Genomic DNA, 12,830 nt, shown 5'->3' on the forward strand with positions numbered 1-12,830 from the left:
TTTGTGTCTCGTTACCATCCCAGGGGCAGCCACTGTTTGCCCAGAATGGGCTTTTTGCACAGAGGAACTTACCTGTGGCACTATCAGCCAATCGGAATTAAGCTTGAAAAAATCCTATTGGCTATTCCAATCAGCCAATAGAATGCCAGCTCAATCCTATTGGCTGATTGGATCAGCCAATAGGATTGAAGTTCAATCCTATTGGCTGATTCCATCAGCCAATAGGATTTTTTCAACCTTAATTTATTTAATTGTAGTGTAGTGTTAGGTGTTAGTGTAACTTAGGTTAGGTTTTATTTTACAGGTAAATTTGTATTTATTTTAGCTAGGTAGTTAGTAAATAGTTAATAACTATTTAGTAACTATTCTACCTAGTTAAAATAAATACAAACTTGCCTGTAAAATAAAAATAAACCCTAAGCTAGTTGCTTAAAGGGACACTCAATCAAAATTAAACTTTCATTATTCAGATAGAGCATGCCATTTTAAACAACTTTCCAATTTACTTCCATTAACAAAATGTGCACAGTCTTTTTATATTTAAACTTTTTGAGTCACCAGCTCCTACTGAGCATGTGCAAGAATAAGTGTGTCTGCATTTGTGAATGGCTGGTGGCTGTCACATGGTATGTGTATGCATTTGTGATTGGCTAATGGCTGTCACATGGTACAGGGGGGAGTGGAAAAAGACATAACTTTTAAAATTGTCAGAAAAAAAATCTACTACTCATTTGAAGTTCAGACTAAGTGCTATTGCATTGTCTTGTTATCTTGCATTTGTTGATTATGCAAATCTACTGTGTTGACTGGTCCTTTAAGAACAGAGGAGCAGATATTGCTGTTCTGACAGAGACGCATCTCACAGCAGATGAACATGCTAAGTTAAAGCAGGGCTGGGTACAGGAAGTCATTAGCTCATCTTTTTTGGGGAGCAGAGCCAGAGGAGTGGCAATCCTGTTTAAAAAAGGGTTACTTTACAAAATATCACACAAAGAGATAGATACAGAAGGCCGCTATGTTGTATTACACCTATAATTGGGGGAGGTATCTCTAGCACTGGTGGGAGTTTATGGCCCAATAAGTAAAAAGGATTTTTTTGGACAAAACTACAGAAACAACTACTGAAATCAGTGCATCTCCCATTGATAATTGGTGGGGATTTTAATATTGCACCCCATGTCCCATTGCATAGATTCAGGAATCCAGATTTTACACCAATTAAGATAACACTTAATGCCAACTCTAATAGAGGACAAGAACACTTAGGAAATTCCAGAGGGGACTGGGCATGGTGGATATTTGGTGCCTACGCAACCCGGAGGTCAGAGACTTTACTTGCATCCCTCCTTCAAAACACACACTATCCCGTATAGATTATTTCCTAGTCTCCAGAACTCTGACTACCCGTATTATTGAGGTTAAAAACAATGTGGTTACTCTTTCGGATCATGCCCCAGTTAAACTAACTGTTAATACTAAAATAGATTTGCCCCGTGAGAATAGATGGGTTTTTCCCAACCACTTGTACAAAGACCCTAATTTATTAAATTACCTTATAGGTGAATGGAACGCATACTATCAATATACAACACCTGCAGAGCCCTTTACTATTTCGGGAAACTGTGAAGGCGGTTCTGAGAGGTTTTATTACAAATTATGCCGCTGGTACTCGCAAAAGGTTTAGGGCAAGAGAGGAATTATTGTTTAAACAATTGATAAATGCACAAAACAAATATCTTAAATCCCCTAATAAGGAGAACAGGAATGCCTTTAGACAAATTAAAACAGCCAGAGATAATCTACTATTACAAAACACATTGAAAACCACCACTAAACTCCAAGCTAAGTTCTATCGTTTTGGAAACAAAACCAGTAGGTCTCTTGCCCTGTTAACTAAATTGACCCGACCACCGAATATTGTACAGGCTATTAGGAAAGCAGACATAATACATACACGTACTGACGAGATACAAAGAATCTTCACAGAATATTACACCAAGCTTTACAGCCCAAAGGAAATAGAAGACACTGAAGTAGATGCATTTCTGAACACTATACGTCTACCCAAACTCACAGAGGACCAATCACACATATTAAATACACCCATTTCCGTTTCCGAAGTTAATAGGGCCATACAGGACCTACCTTTAGGCAAAACCCCAGGCCCAGATGGTATGCCAGCAGAGTTTTACAAACTATTAAGAACTGAAATGACAGAAACATTGACACTCTTGTACAATTCTGTGCTTACAGGGCATACCATACCTAACTGTAAATTCACTGAGGCCCATATTAGCATAATACTAAATTCAGGAAAGGACCCATTAGCACCAGAGTCGTATCGTCCGATTTCTCTTTTGAATACGGACTGCAAGCTTCTAACCAAAATTTTAGCAAATAGATTAGGCTCAGTATTGCCATCATTGATCCATGAAGACCAAACTGGTTTCATACAGGGTAGGTCTTCAGTGAAAAACATCAGAAAGGTCCAATTAATTCTGTCCTATTTTTGGAAACACCGAAAAGACCCTACCCTGTTACAAAGTACTAAAGCATGTATGCTTGCCCTTGACGCCGAAAAGGAATTTGATAAAGTAATTTGGAAATATCTATTTTCGGCCTTAGAAAAATCCTGTTTTGAGGGTAACTACCTACAAGCAGTACTTGGTTTATATCAAGACTCTGTGGCAGCCGTTATCGTTAATGGAAGGGTTGCCCCTACCTTCAGATTGTATAGGGGAACGAGACAGGGATGCCCTCTTTCCCCACTCCTGTTCGATCTAGCCATAGAGCCCCTCGCCCAAGCCATCCGAGAGAAAACTCAGGGATTGAGGATAGGCACTGCGACTATGCACCTTTCCTTATATGCAGACGACATGATATTATTCATCCCAGACCCTAGGTCAAACCTTACCAATGTCCTCACACTCATTCAAAAGTGCAGTGCAGTTTCGGGTTATCTCCTCAACCAGGATACATCTGAGCTGGTCTGGCTGACTCCACATGTCTCCCAGGACTCTCTGGATTATGATTTTAGGATTGTTCTCACTGATTTTACATACTTAGGAATCAAGTTATCACTGAACCCAAACAACTGGTATACAATTAACTATGCCCACCTCATTAAAAAATTAACGAGCCAAATAGATAGTTGGAAGGGACTACCCCCCCCCCCTTTCACTGTCAGGTAGAATAAACCTTATCAAAATGATTACCTTTCCCAAGTTGCTTTATGTGTTCCAAATGCTACCAGTCATGTTAAAAAAGGCAGACCTGAAGTTACTAAATGCCAAAATCCTAGACTTTATATGGGTAGGCAAAAGACATCGAATAAGTTCCCAGAAATTATCTAGTTCGGTAACATATGGAGGTTTAGGTCTGCCGAATCTTATGTTATATAACTGGGCAGCCTTATCTAAAATTGTAATAGATTGGCTTAGCCAGAAAAATCACTTTACTCTTAAAGCCCTTGAGGAAGAACAGGCGAAACCCTACTCATTGACGGTCCTACCCCACTTGACAGGACAGCAGGTTCAACATCACATAGGGGACATGCTCCCAATGACGGAGCCTTTACGTGCATGGAGGTTACTTTTTAGATGGCTTAGGATCCCACAGACATGCACTAGATACTTGCCTCTCCTAGGGAACAACAGGCTGGCAACTACTAAACATCCAACACTTCCTAGATTATGAGGATAACACGATAAAAAGTTTCCGAGCACTACAAACCCAATACTCCTTGCCGAACACACACCATTATGCTTACTTACAGGCCAGACATCACTAGTCTTCTACAAAAAGGAGAGATATTGAGAAAGACACGACCCATAGAACAAATGTTTTCATTGTTTACACAGGAGATATTCTCAATTTCTCCTATATACAGAATGCTGCTGGAACCTAATAATACACGAACTATAGAGAACATAACACAAAAGTGGGCCTCCTCTCTTGGAACACCAGTTGAGAAGAGATTGATACAGGCCAGTATAGAAACATTAATAAAGAGTACTTTATCACAAGATTTAAGGGACTCACATGTAAGGTTATTGCATAAAGCCTATATCACACCTGGAATATTTCAGAAGTGGGCACCACATATAGAAAACATCTGCCCCAAATGCCAAAAACATAACCCTGACCTATCTCACCTGATATGGCGTTGTCCACGTCTAGTTAGATACTGGCACTCCATCGCTTACTGGCTTATAATTAACTGTAAAATTCATATGGAATTTAATGACGAGACTATATTACTACTACATTTACCTAGAGGTCTGAAAAACCTTGGAAAAATGCTGTGCACTACCATCCTACTGGCACAGAGACTAGTGTTTGGAGCATGGAACTCCAAAACTATCCCTACTGTAGTCCAACTTAAAAAATCCCTCCTACACCAGCTCACAATAGAATTGTATGACTCGAGGGGACATGACACTTAGGACACAAACTTTTATTAAAAAGTGGGAGGGTTATATACAAACTATGCCTCAGCAGGTACAGACACAGCTCCTTTACCCACTGCGAAACACAGAGTATATACTTAACGCCAGATTAAGAGGTGAATGGAATCTAGACTTTGATTGATAATATACAGAAGGGGAAAGATTTCAGATATTTACATAATAATTTATTTTGATTAAACTTTTCGCTGTATGGAAATGATTTGTTTTCTATTGGATTGTTGCTTAGCTTAAATGTTAAGTATATTGTTTAGATATTAGTTTATTAAAAAATGAAAAGAAGCTCAGAAATGCTTTATGGACATTAACAAAAAACCTCAAGACTCTCCTCAGGTACAAGGGCTATTGTTATGTACACCAATGATCAAGTTAACACATTTTTCTTTTTATATAAGAGGGTCTGTTTATGTCATATGTACAATTTCTGTCTGTAAACTTCTGAGATGATAAATAAACGTTTTAAAAAAATAAAAATAAACCCTAAGCTAGATACAATATAGCTATTAGTTATATTGTAGCTAGCTTAGGGTTTATTTTACAGGTAAGTATTTAGTTTTAAATAGTAATTATTTAGTTATTAATAGTAAGTTTTATTTAGATGTATTTAAATTATATTTAAGTTAGGGGGTGATAGGGTTAGGGTTAGACTTAGGTTTAGGGGTTAATAAATATAGTATAGTGGCGGCAACGTTGGAGGCGGCAGATTAGGGGTTAATAAATGTAGATAGGTGGCGGCGATGTTAGGGACAGCAGATTAGGGGTTAATAATATTTAACCAATGTTTGCAAGGCGGGAGTGCGGCGGTTTAGGGGTTAATATGTTTATTCTAGTGTCGGTGATGTTGGGAGCGGCAGAATAGGGGTTCATAAATGAAGGTAGGTGGCAGCGATGTTAGGAGCGGCAGATTAGGAGTTAATAATATTTAACTAGTGATTGCGAGGCGGGAGTGCGGCGGTTTAGGCATTAATATGTTTATTATGGTGGCGGCGGTGTCCGGAGCGTCAGATTAGGGGTTAATAATTTTATGTTAGTGTTTGCGATGCAGGAGGGCCTCGGTTTAGGGGTTAATAGGTAGTTTATGGGTGTTAGTGTACTTTTTAATCTGCAAGACTCGTAATACCAGCGGTAGTAAAAAAGCAGCGTTATGAGGCTTAACGCTGCTTTTTTACTCATAACGCAAGACTCGCAATCTAGCCGATAGTATATAATCAGTTATCAAGGTATAATGACCATGTGTGATTACTTTCAAATCATATATTTCTATCAGGCAAAATATAAATCAGATTTTAGGTATATTTAAAAATTTGCTGACAGAGTACAAATACATTACTTGAAGGGGGTGGGGTTAATCATGTAGCAGAAAGGCTGCTATTTAAATTATAAATCACATTTAAAAATATTCAGGGTGAGAAATTACACCCTCTTGCACATATGGTGGTATTAAAATTAAAACTGTAACAAAGAAGAAAACTCCTGTGAGACGTGTGTTCCTACCGCTGCTTATTATAATATTCTAGCACTAGAGGGCACTGCAGGATTAGAAACAATATTCTTAGCTTGTATCTAGTCTAAACAAAAATTTTATAAACTGCTGTGTAGATGGCGGAAACTGTGTTAGAGGTTAATACCCAAATATTTATTGTTCAGTGGCTCGCCAGAAAACCTCGCTCAACTTTATTTGTGAACAGATTTATAACTTTTAAAAGCATACACACACAAACTGTAATGCATAAAAAGAACATTCTCTCTTTAACAAATATCTTAAGCCATAAATTGCCTCCCTACAGTCAGTTGCAGGACAAATGTATAAGGGGTCCCTGTATAAGAATTTTCTTTACCCTCCTTAACATACCTAATACTCAGTAATATCTTAGAAAAACGATCGTAATAATTGGAAGTAAGTATATATATATATATATATATATATATATATATAAAAATACATATATATAAAAACAGAGGAAAGAGAGAGAGAGAGAACATTTTGTCGGCTGTACATGATTTTAATCAAATGCATGTCCCATGCACCCCTCATTTTTGCCAGCTGGATACCTCACTGAGACCTCAAACCAGATATACTGTAGGTCTTTCAGCCCCCCTTATGCCATCTATATGACTGACGGCCTGATAATCTAACATTTGTAAGCATGGCAAGAAATATCACAACAGCCCTTGCATTCGTAGACCTCATGGAATTCTCTAAGGAAAGTCTAAACCTATATTGCCCTGCTGAGTTGCTAGCTGACTTCAATGTAAAGTAATGAAGCTCTTAGTAATACAGTTTCTTGCAGAGAGCGAATCTAATAGGGAGCACACAACATTGATAAAAGTTTTTGTTTAAGCATATACATATAAAATGATGCTGGTTTAACGCTCTTCACTTGGTATTTGCTTCTAGTTTCACAAACAGATCTAAATAGTGTATGGAGCACATACAAGGGGAATGGCCTAAGGGAGGGGCTTCTGGGGGAACAATAGGTCGGCTAGGTGTGCCGAGTGGGGGTTTGCAGAAGGGATTAGTGGAAAGGAGCGGCTGGGGCTAGCGAGTGGCCATTGGGCAGGAAAAGGGGAAGGGGAGGGGCAGAGCAAAGGTGATATAAGGAGGGGCCCAGCAGGAAGCGGTCACTAACCTTTTTTTCTTTGTTTAGGTAAGAAGGTCGGCTGTAGAAGAATGTCCTCAAGGAACCGAAGAATTCCAAGGCGATATCTGGATGATGGAGAGACGGTCTGGAGAACGAGGGCAACCCAGCCACAGAAAAGGATCAAGAAGATGGAGAAGTCCAGGAGAGACCAGCAGGCGCTCCAGGGAAGGGTAGTATCCAGCATGGACATGGCAGAGGTTGGTCCATTGGTAGTTGTTCAGGTAAGCTCTCCTACCGGGGGCGGCACAGGCGGGGGGGCCAGGAAACCATGTAAGATCCTGATAGTGGACTGTGCAGGGGGGGAAGAGCGGTCGATTCACTCCCCGGGGGGCAGTGAAGGACTGCCGTAGCTATTCGTAACAAGCCCTGCATCCAGCGGGGGGCATACCTCTGGGGCAAGGGGACCCCATCCCGGCAAGCATACGCAGCAGGGATAATGTAGGCACAAGCGGGACACAGCGGAAGGCCAGTATGGCGCATAGCGTGGGCACAAATTACGTCACCGTGGTGCTGAGGTTCTCCGGTGATAGTAGAGGGAGGGGCGGTGCCGTTGGCTACCCTGCGCATGCGCGCACATTCAGTGACGAGTATGAAGGGGCATCAGCATGGGGGCAGCCATCTTGGGAGCGGGGCACTGAATTTCACAGGCAGTGTTCGCTAGGCAGTACGGGTGGGAGTGGGAGCCCCCACATTTAAGCGCAGCCCAGCAGAGGTATGGATGGGAAGGAAGGGGATCGGAGGGTGCACATTGCGGCCCTGGCGGGCCAAACGGTGCATAACAGCAAACGCAGAGTAGGCCAAGGGAGTGGGGAGACAGAGCGTGGTCAGGTTGGGTACAAGGGCACAGGTGGGAACACGGAGCAGGCAGAGGAACAGGATATGGGGGGGAGACTATGGGGAACCCACCAGAATAGAGATTTTTATGAAAGGGGGGCAGAGGATTCCAGACTACAAAAGAGAGCCAGGGGAGCGGTAGAAAATACGGGTGCTGGTAGGGTGATCAGTGACACAGAGGGGAATAGATACAGGTTGATAGAGGAGGAGATAGAAGAGCAGAGTGAGGAAAGGGGGGGGGGGGAGGGGGAGAAGTACAGGGAGCAGAGGCAGGGGGAATAAGGGGGGAAGGGGGGATAGGATACAAGGGCCGTCAGTGCAGAATGCAATATCAACCACTAATATCACTATGGGGGGGAGATGATACAGGGGCCGGTAATACAAGACAAAAGATCAAATGCTAATGTTTGTATGTTACCCCTGCAGAACAAAGAAAAGGAGGCAGGACCAATGGAACAAACACGGCAAGAGGAGACAATGGAAGTACCCAGCAGCAATGCAGGGGAAAACATTACAGCAGCAGGGGCATCCTCGCTATGGAGAGAGGAAACGGAAACAGCAAAGCAGATGGGGGCATCGGGAGAAACGGTAGACAGGCAAGGGAAGAAGCAAGGGAAGAGAATATTGTGCATAAACAGCAATGTATCAGATAGCTCATCTGAATTAGACTCAGAGGACGAGAATATTAAAGGGGAAGGGGAAAAGAGGATACTAAAAATAGTTAGAAAATGTATGCAAAACAGGGCAAAGGTACAGGGAAGGGGATAATAATACAGGAGAAAGCAGGGACAGGGGAGGTGTTTAATGGAGATGACGAGGTAACGGGGACACTGTTAATGCCGCTAACAACGCACTTAAAAGCAAAGATAATTATGAGGGCGCAGAAAGGGAAATATGTGGACATATTTGAGATCACTAGGGATGCTGCGGCCCTTAAGTCCTGGGGGGAGGAAGGAAAGGGAAAAAGGTTAAACAATCCTTTACGGAATGGGTAAAAGGGATACTCATATACGCAGAGTGCTTCATATCAGCCAACCCTGGGAAGGTAAAGGGCATGTTAAGGTACATCCATTTTATCACAGAGTATTACACAACGTATGGTGGGTTCGCATGGAAGGATTATGACACAGAATTTAGGAATGGTAAACTGCAATTAAGCGATAAAGGAAGGACGGACTTTGGTATAAAAATACTGGATCTGTACACCAGGATAATGAAGGTGCAAGATAAGCAAGTTGGTAGGAGTGCGAATTTTAATTTTAACAAGATCATTAAATCTGACAATAAGGAATGCTGGGCGTACAATGTATATTCAAGCATATTTGCAGATACTGTAGCGGGACGCATACGGGGATGGATTGTAGGAAGAATGTTGGTAATAATGGGTACGGGAGGCAGTCCTTTCGGAGTCAAGGAAACGCAGGCTGGGGGGAATAGCGCCAAGCCCTCTGAAAATAGATAGGCTGGTTAGAGAGCTGCAGGCATACCCTATCATAGAGGATAGAGATTTATTAATTGAAGGGCTGAATAACGAGTTTACAGTACCAGTGAAGGGGGCGGTAATGGGCGCAGTTAAAGCCAAGAACCTCAAATCGGCAGCTGAGCTCCCAGGGATCCTGAGGGAGAAGTTAGAGAAGGAGGTAGAATGTGGCAGGATGGCAGGGCCATTCGCAGAAAAACCAATTGCCGACTTAGTAATTTCTCCGCTGGGGGTGGTGCCCAAGAAGGAAGAAGGGAAATATTGCATGATAAATCACTTATCATACCCAAAGGGTAGGTTGGTAAATGATGCTATCGATAAATTGGAGGCAGCAGTGCAATACCAATCATTTGACAGTGCAGTAGATATGGTACGGAAGGCGGGGATGGGTGCCATGATGGCAAAGACTGATATTGAATCGGCATTTTGACTACTACCACTGAACCCAGCTAGTTTTAATTGGATGGGGTGCAGATTTGAAGGCCAATTTTATGTGGATAAATGCTTACCAATGGGTTGTTCAATATCATGCTCAATCTTTGAAAAGTTTAGCTCCTTCCTGCACTGGTTACTGGTAACAAGACAAAAGAGGGAGTCGATAGTCCTCTATCTGGACGATTTCATGGTAGTGGGAAGAGCGGGTACTGGCAGGTGCAAAAGCATGAAAGCAGGGATAATAGGTATGTTGGAGGAAATGGGGGTACCAGTGGCAGACAAAAAACGGAGGGCCCTTGCGCAAGACTGGCTTTCTTAGGCATAATTATAGATTCAGAAGAATGGCGATGCGAGCTCCCTGAGGATAAGGTAGAGAAAGCTAGGGCGCTAATAGCTTGGATGGTGACGGGAAGAAAAGTAACATTAAGGGAAATGCAAAAAATGTTAGGGGTATTAAACTTTACATGTAAAGTTATACCAGTGGGGAGGATTTTTAAAAGGCAGCTGGAGATAAGCACAAAAGGTGCAAAAAGGCCAGAACACATGATTAGGGTGTCTAGGGAGATGAGAGAGGATCTAAAAATATGGGACCAATTTTTGCAAGAATTTAACGAGGTGAGCATATGGCAGAAGGTATCATCCACAGAAGAGTTGGAGCTGTATACTGACGCAGCAGGCGGTCTAGGTTTCGGGGCATATTTCCAGGGGCGATGGTGCTCTGGAGGGTGGCCAGAGAGGTGGAAGGAAATAGGATGGGTTAAGAACCTAGTACTGCTGGAACTATTCCCCATAGTGGTTGCTATCGAATTATGGGGAGAAACGTTAGTATATAGGAAAATAATCTGCTGGTCAGATAATAGGGGAGTGGTGGATGTCATCAACCAATTATCAGCATCATCGCTGCCTGTGGTTAGGTACTTGAGATATTTGGTACTAAAGTGTTTGAAGTATAACATCTGTGTCAAGCCCAAGCATATTCCGGGTTTCAGAAATGTGGTTGCTGATGCGCTATCCCGCTTTAAATGGGAGAAGTTTAGGGCACTAGCCCCCAATGCCAGACAGGAAGGTGAATGTTGCCCTATCCTTCTTTGGCAGATTGGCAACGGATAGAAGGAATCAAGGAGATGGTCAAGAAATCCCTGGCACCAAGCACATGGGCAGTTTACAGGAAATATTGATGGCAGTGGTGCGAGTTTAAGGAGGGGACAAAAAAAGGAGAGGAAGGAAGATTTTTAGAATGGTTATTGGTCCTAAGAAAAGAGAGAGTTAAAAAAGGGCGGCTGGGGTCAGTATTAGCATGGATATCATATTGCGCGCAGCTGTACGGGGGAATAGATTGTGAAGGCATGGGGGAGAGATGAGGAGAAGGGAGCAGATAAAAGCGAACCAATAACAGAAGATAGGTTAGAAAAAATGGTGGAAGCGCTAGCAAGGGTTTGTGTAAACCAGGACGAGGCATTAATTTTCAGGACGGCTTTCATAGCGGCATTCCACAGAGCCATGAGGATAGGGGAATTGTTACCAAAAAATAGGAAGATAGGAAAAGGTGGGGTCACAGTAGGGGATGAGAGATGCGGGGAGGAGGCAGTGCTTATATTTGTAAGACGATCCAAGACAGACACAGAAGGAAAAGGTGCATGGCTGAATATGACAGGGTCAGGGGGAACACTGTGCCCAGTGGCTAGTGTAAAGCGTTATCTAGCGACACACAGGGGCAGGGGTCACACATTCCTGTGTCATGCAGACGGGTCAGAGGTGACAATTTTCCAATTTAAGAGTGTCTTTCAGAAAGTAGTGGGGAACCTGGGATAGGGGAGTTCATACTTTGCACCACACTCTTTTAGAATAGGAGCGGCGACAGCCGCCGCAAATAGAGGTTGTTCAGGGGAGCAAATTAAAAAACTGGGGAGATGGAAATCAGCATACATTAGGATGCAAAAAGATTAAAAGCATTAGTTGTTTAGAAGTGTTTTTTTATTTTGTCCTGTGTGTTGGGGAGTTCGGTGATGCGTTGAAAAAACGTCACTTAATGGTTACTAACAGTTTTTAAAATTTGTTTCATTTCAGGCAGAGCATTAAAGGGACACTGTACCCAAAAATTTTCTTTCGTGATTCAGATAGAGCATGCAATTTTAAGCAACTTTCTAATTTACTCCGATTATCAATGTTTCTTCTTTCTCTTGCTATCTTTATATGAAAAAGAAGGCATTCAAGCTTTTTTCTTGGTTCAGAACTCTGGACAGCAGTTTTTGATTGGTGGATGAATTTATCCACCAATCAGCAAGGACAACCTAGGTTGTTCACCAAAAATGGGCCGGCATCTAAACTTACATTTTTGCATTTCAAATAAAGATACCAAGAGAATAAAGAACATTTGATAATAGGAGTAAATTAGAAAGTTGCTTAAAATGTCATGCTCTATCTGAATCACAAAAGAAAAAATTTGGTTACAGTGTCCCTTTAAGGGTGTGGATCGTAGGACATTCCTACGTTTATTGGGCACAGGCTAGGGTGGCAGAATCTGTGCAGGGGGTGCATTTAGGCTTTTCACACAAGGAAGTTAGCATCAGATAGATAGGCAAAAGAGGTATGATGTGGGACGAGTTAGTGCCAACAATACAGCAAGCAAGGCTAAGATGGGGTTGTCATGATGCCCTTATTATCCACCTAGGGGGGAACGACATAGTACAGGTAATATGGTCCAACATAGTTTCAAGAATATACTGGAGAAACTCAAACACGCGCACAGGAAGGTAAACCTGATAGAAGCGAAGGTAATGACGGAGATAGGGGGCAGAGTGATAGAGCCCCCACTGATAGCGGCAAGAAAGGAAGAGCTATTCCGACGCGATGGGGTACACTTGACGGATGAAGGAAATGACCACTTGCTGGTGGACATCAAAGGGATGTGCCAAGGGTTGGTAAAGGTAAGGAAAGGTCACAAAGGTGGTGATGATTGGCCGAAAGAGGGGC

Source organism: Bombina bombina, chromosome 6 (genome assembly GCF_027579735.1).
Source record: "Bombina bombina isolate aBomBom1 chromosome 6, aBomBom1.pri, whole genome shotgun sequence".
Lineage (NCBI taxonomy): Eukaryota > Metazoa > Chordata > Amphibia > Anura > Bombinatoridae > Bombina > Bombina bombina.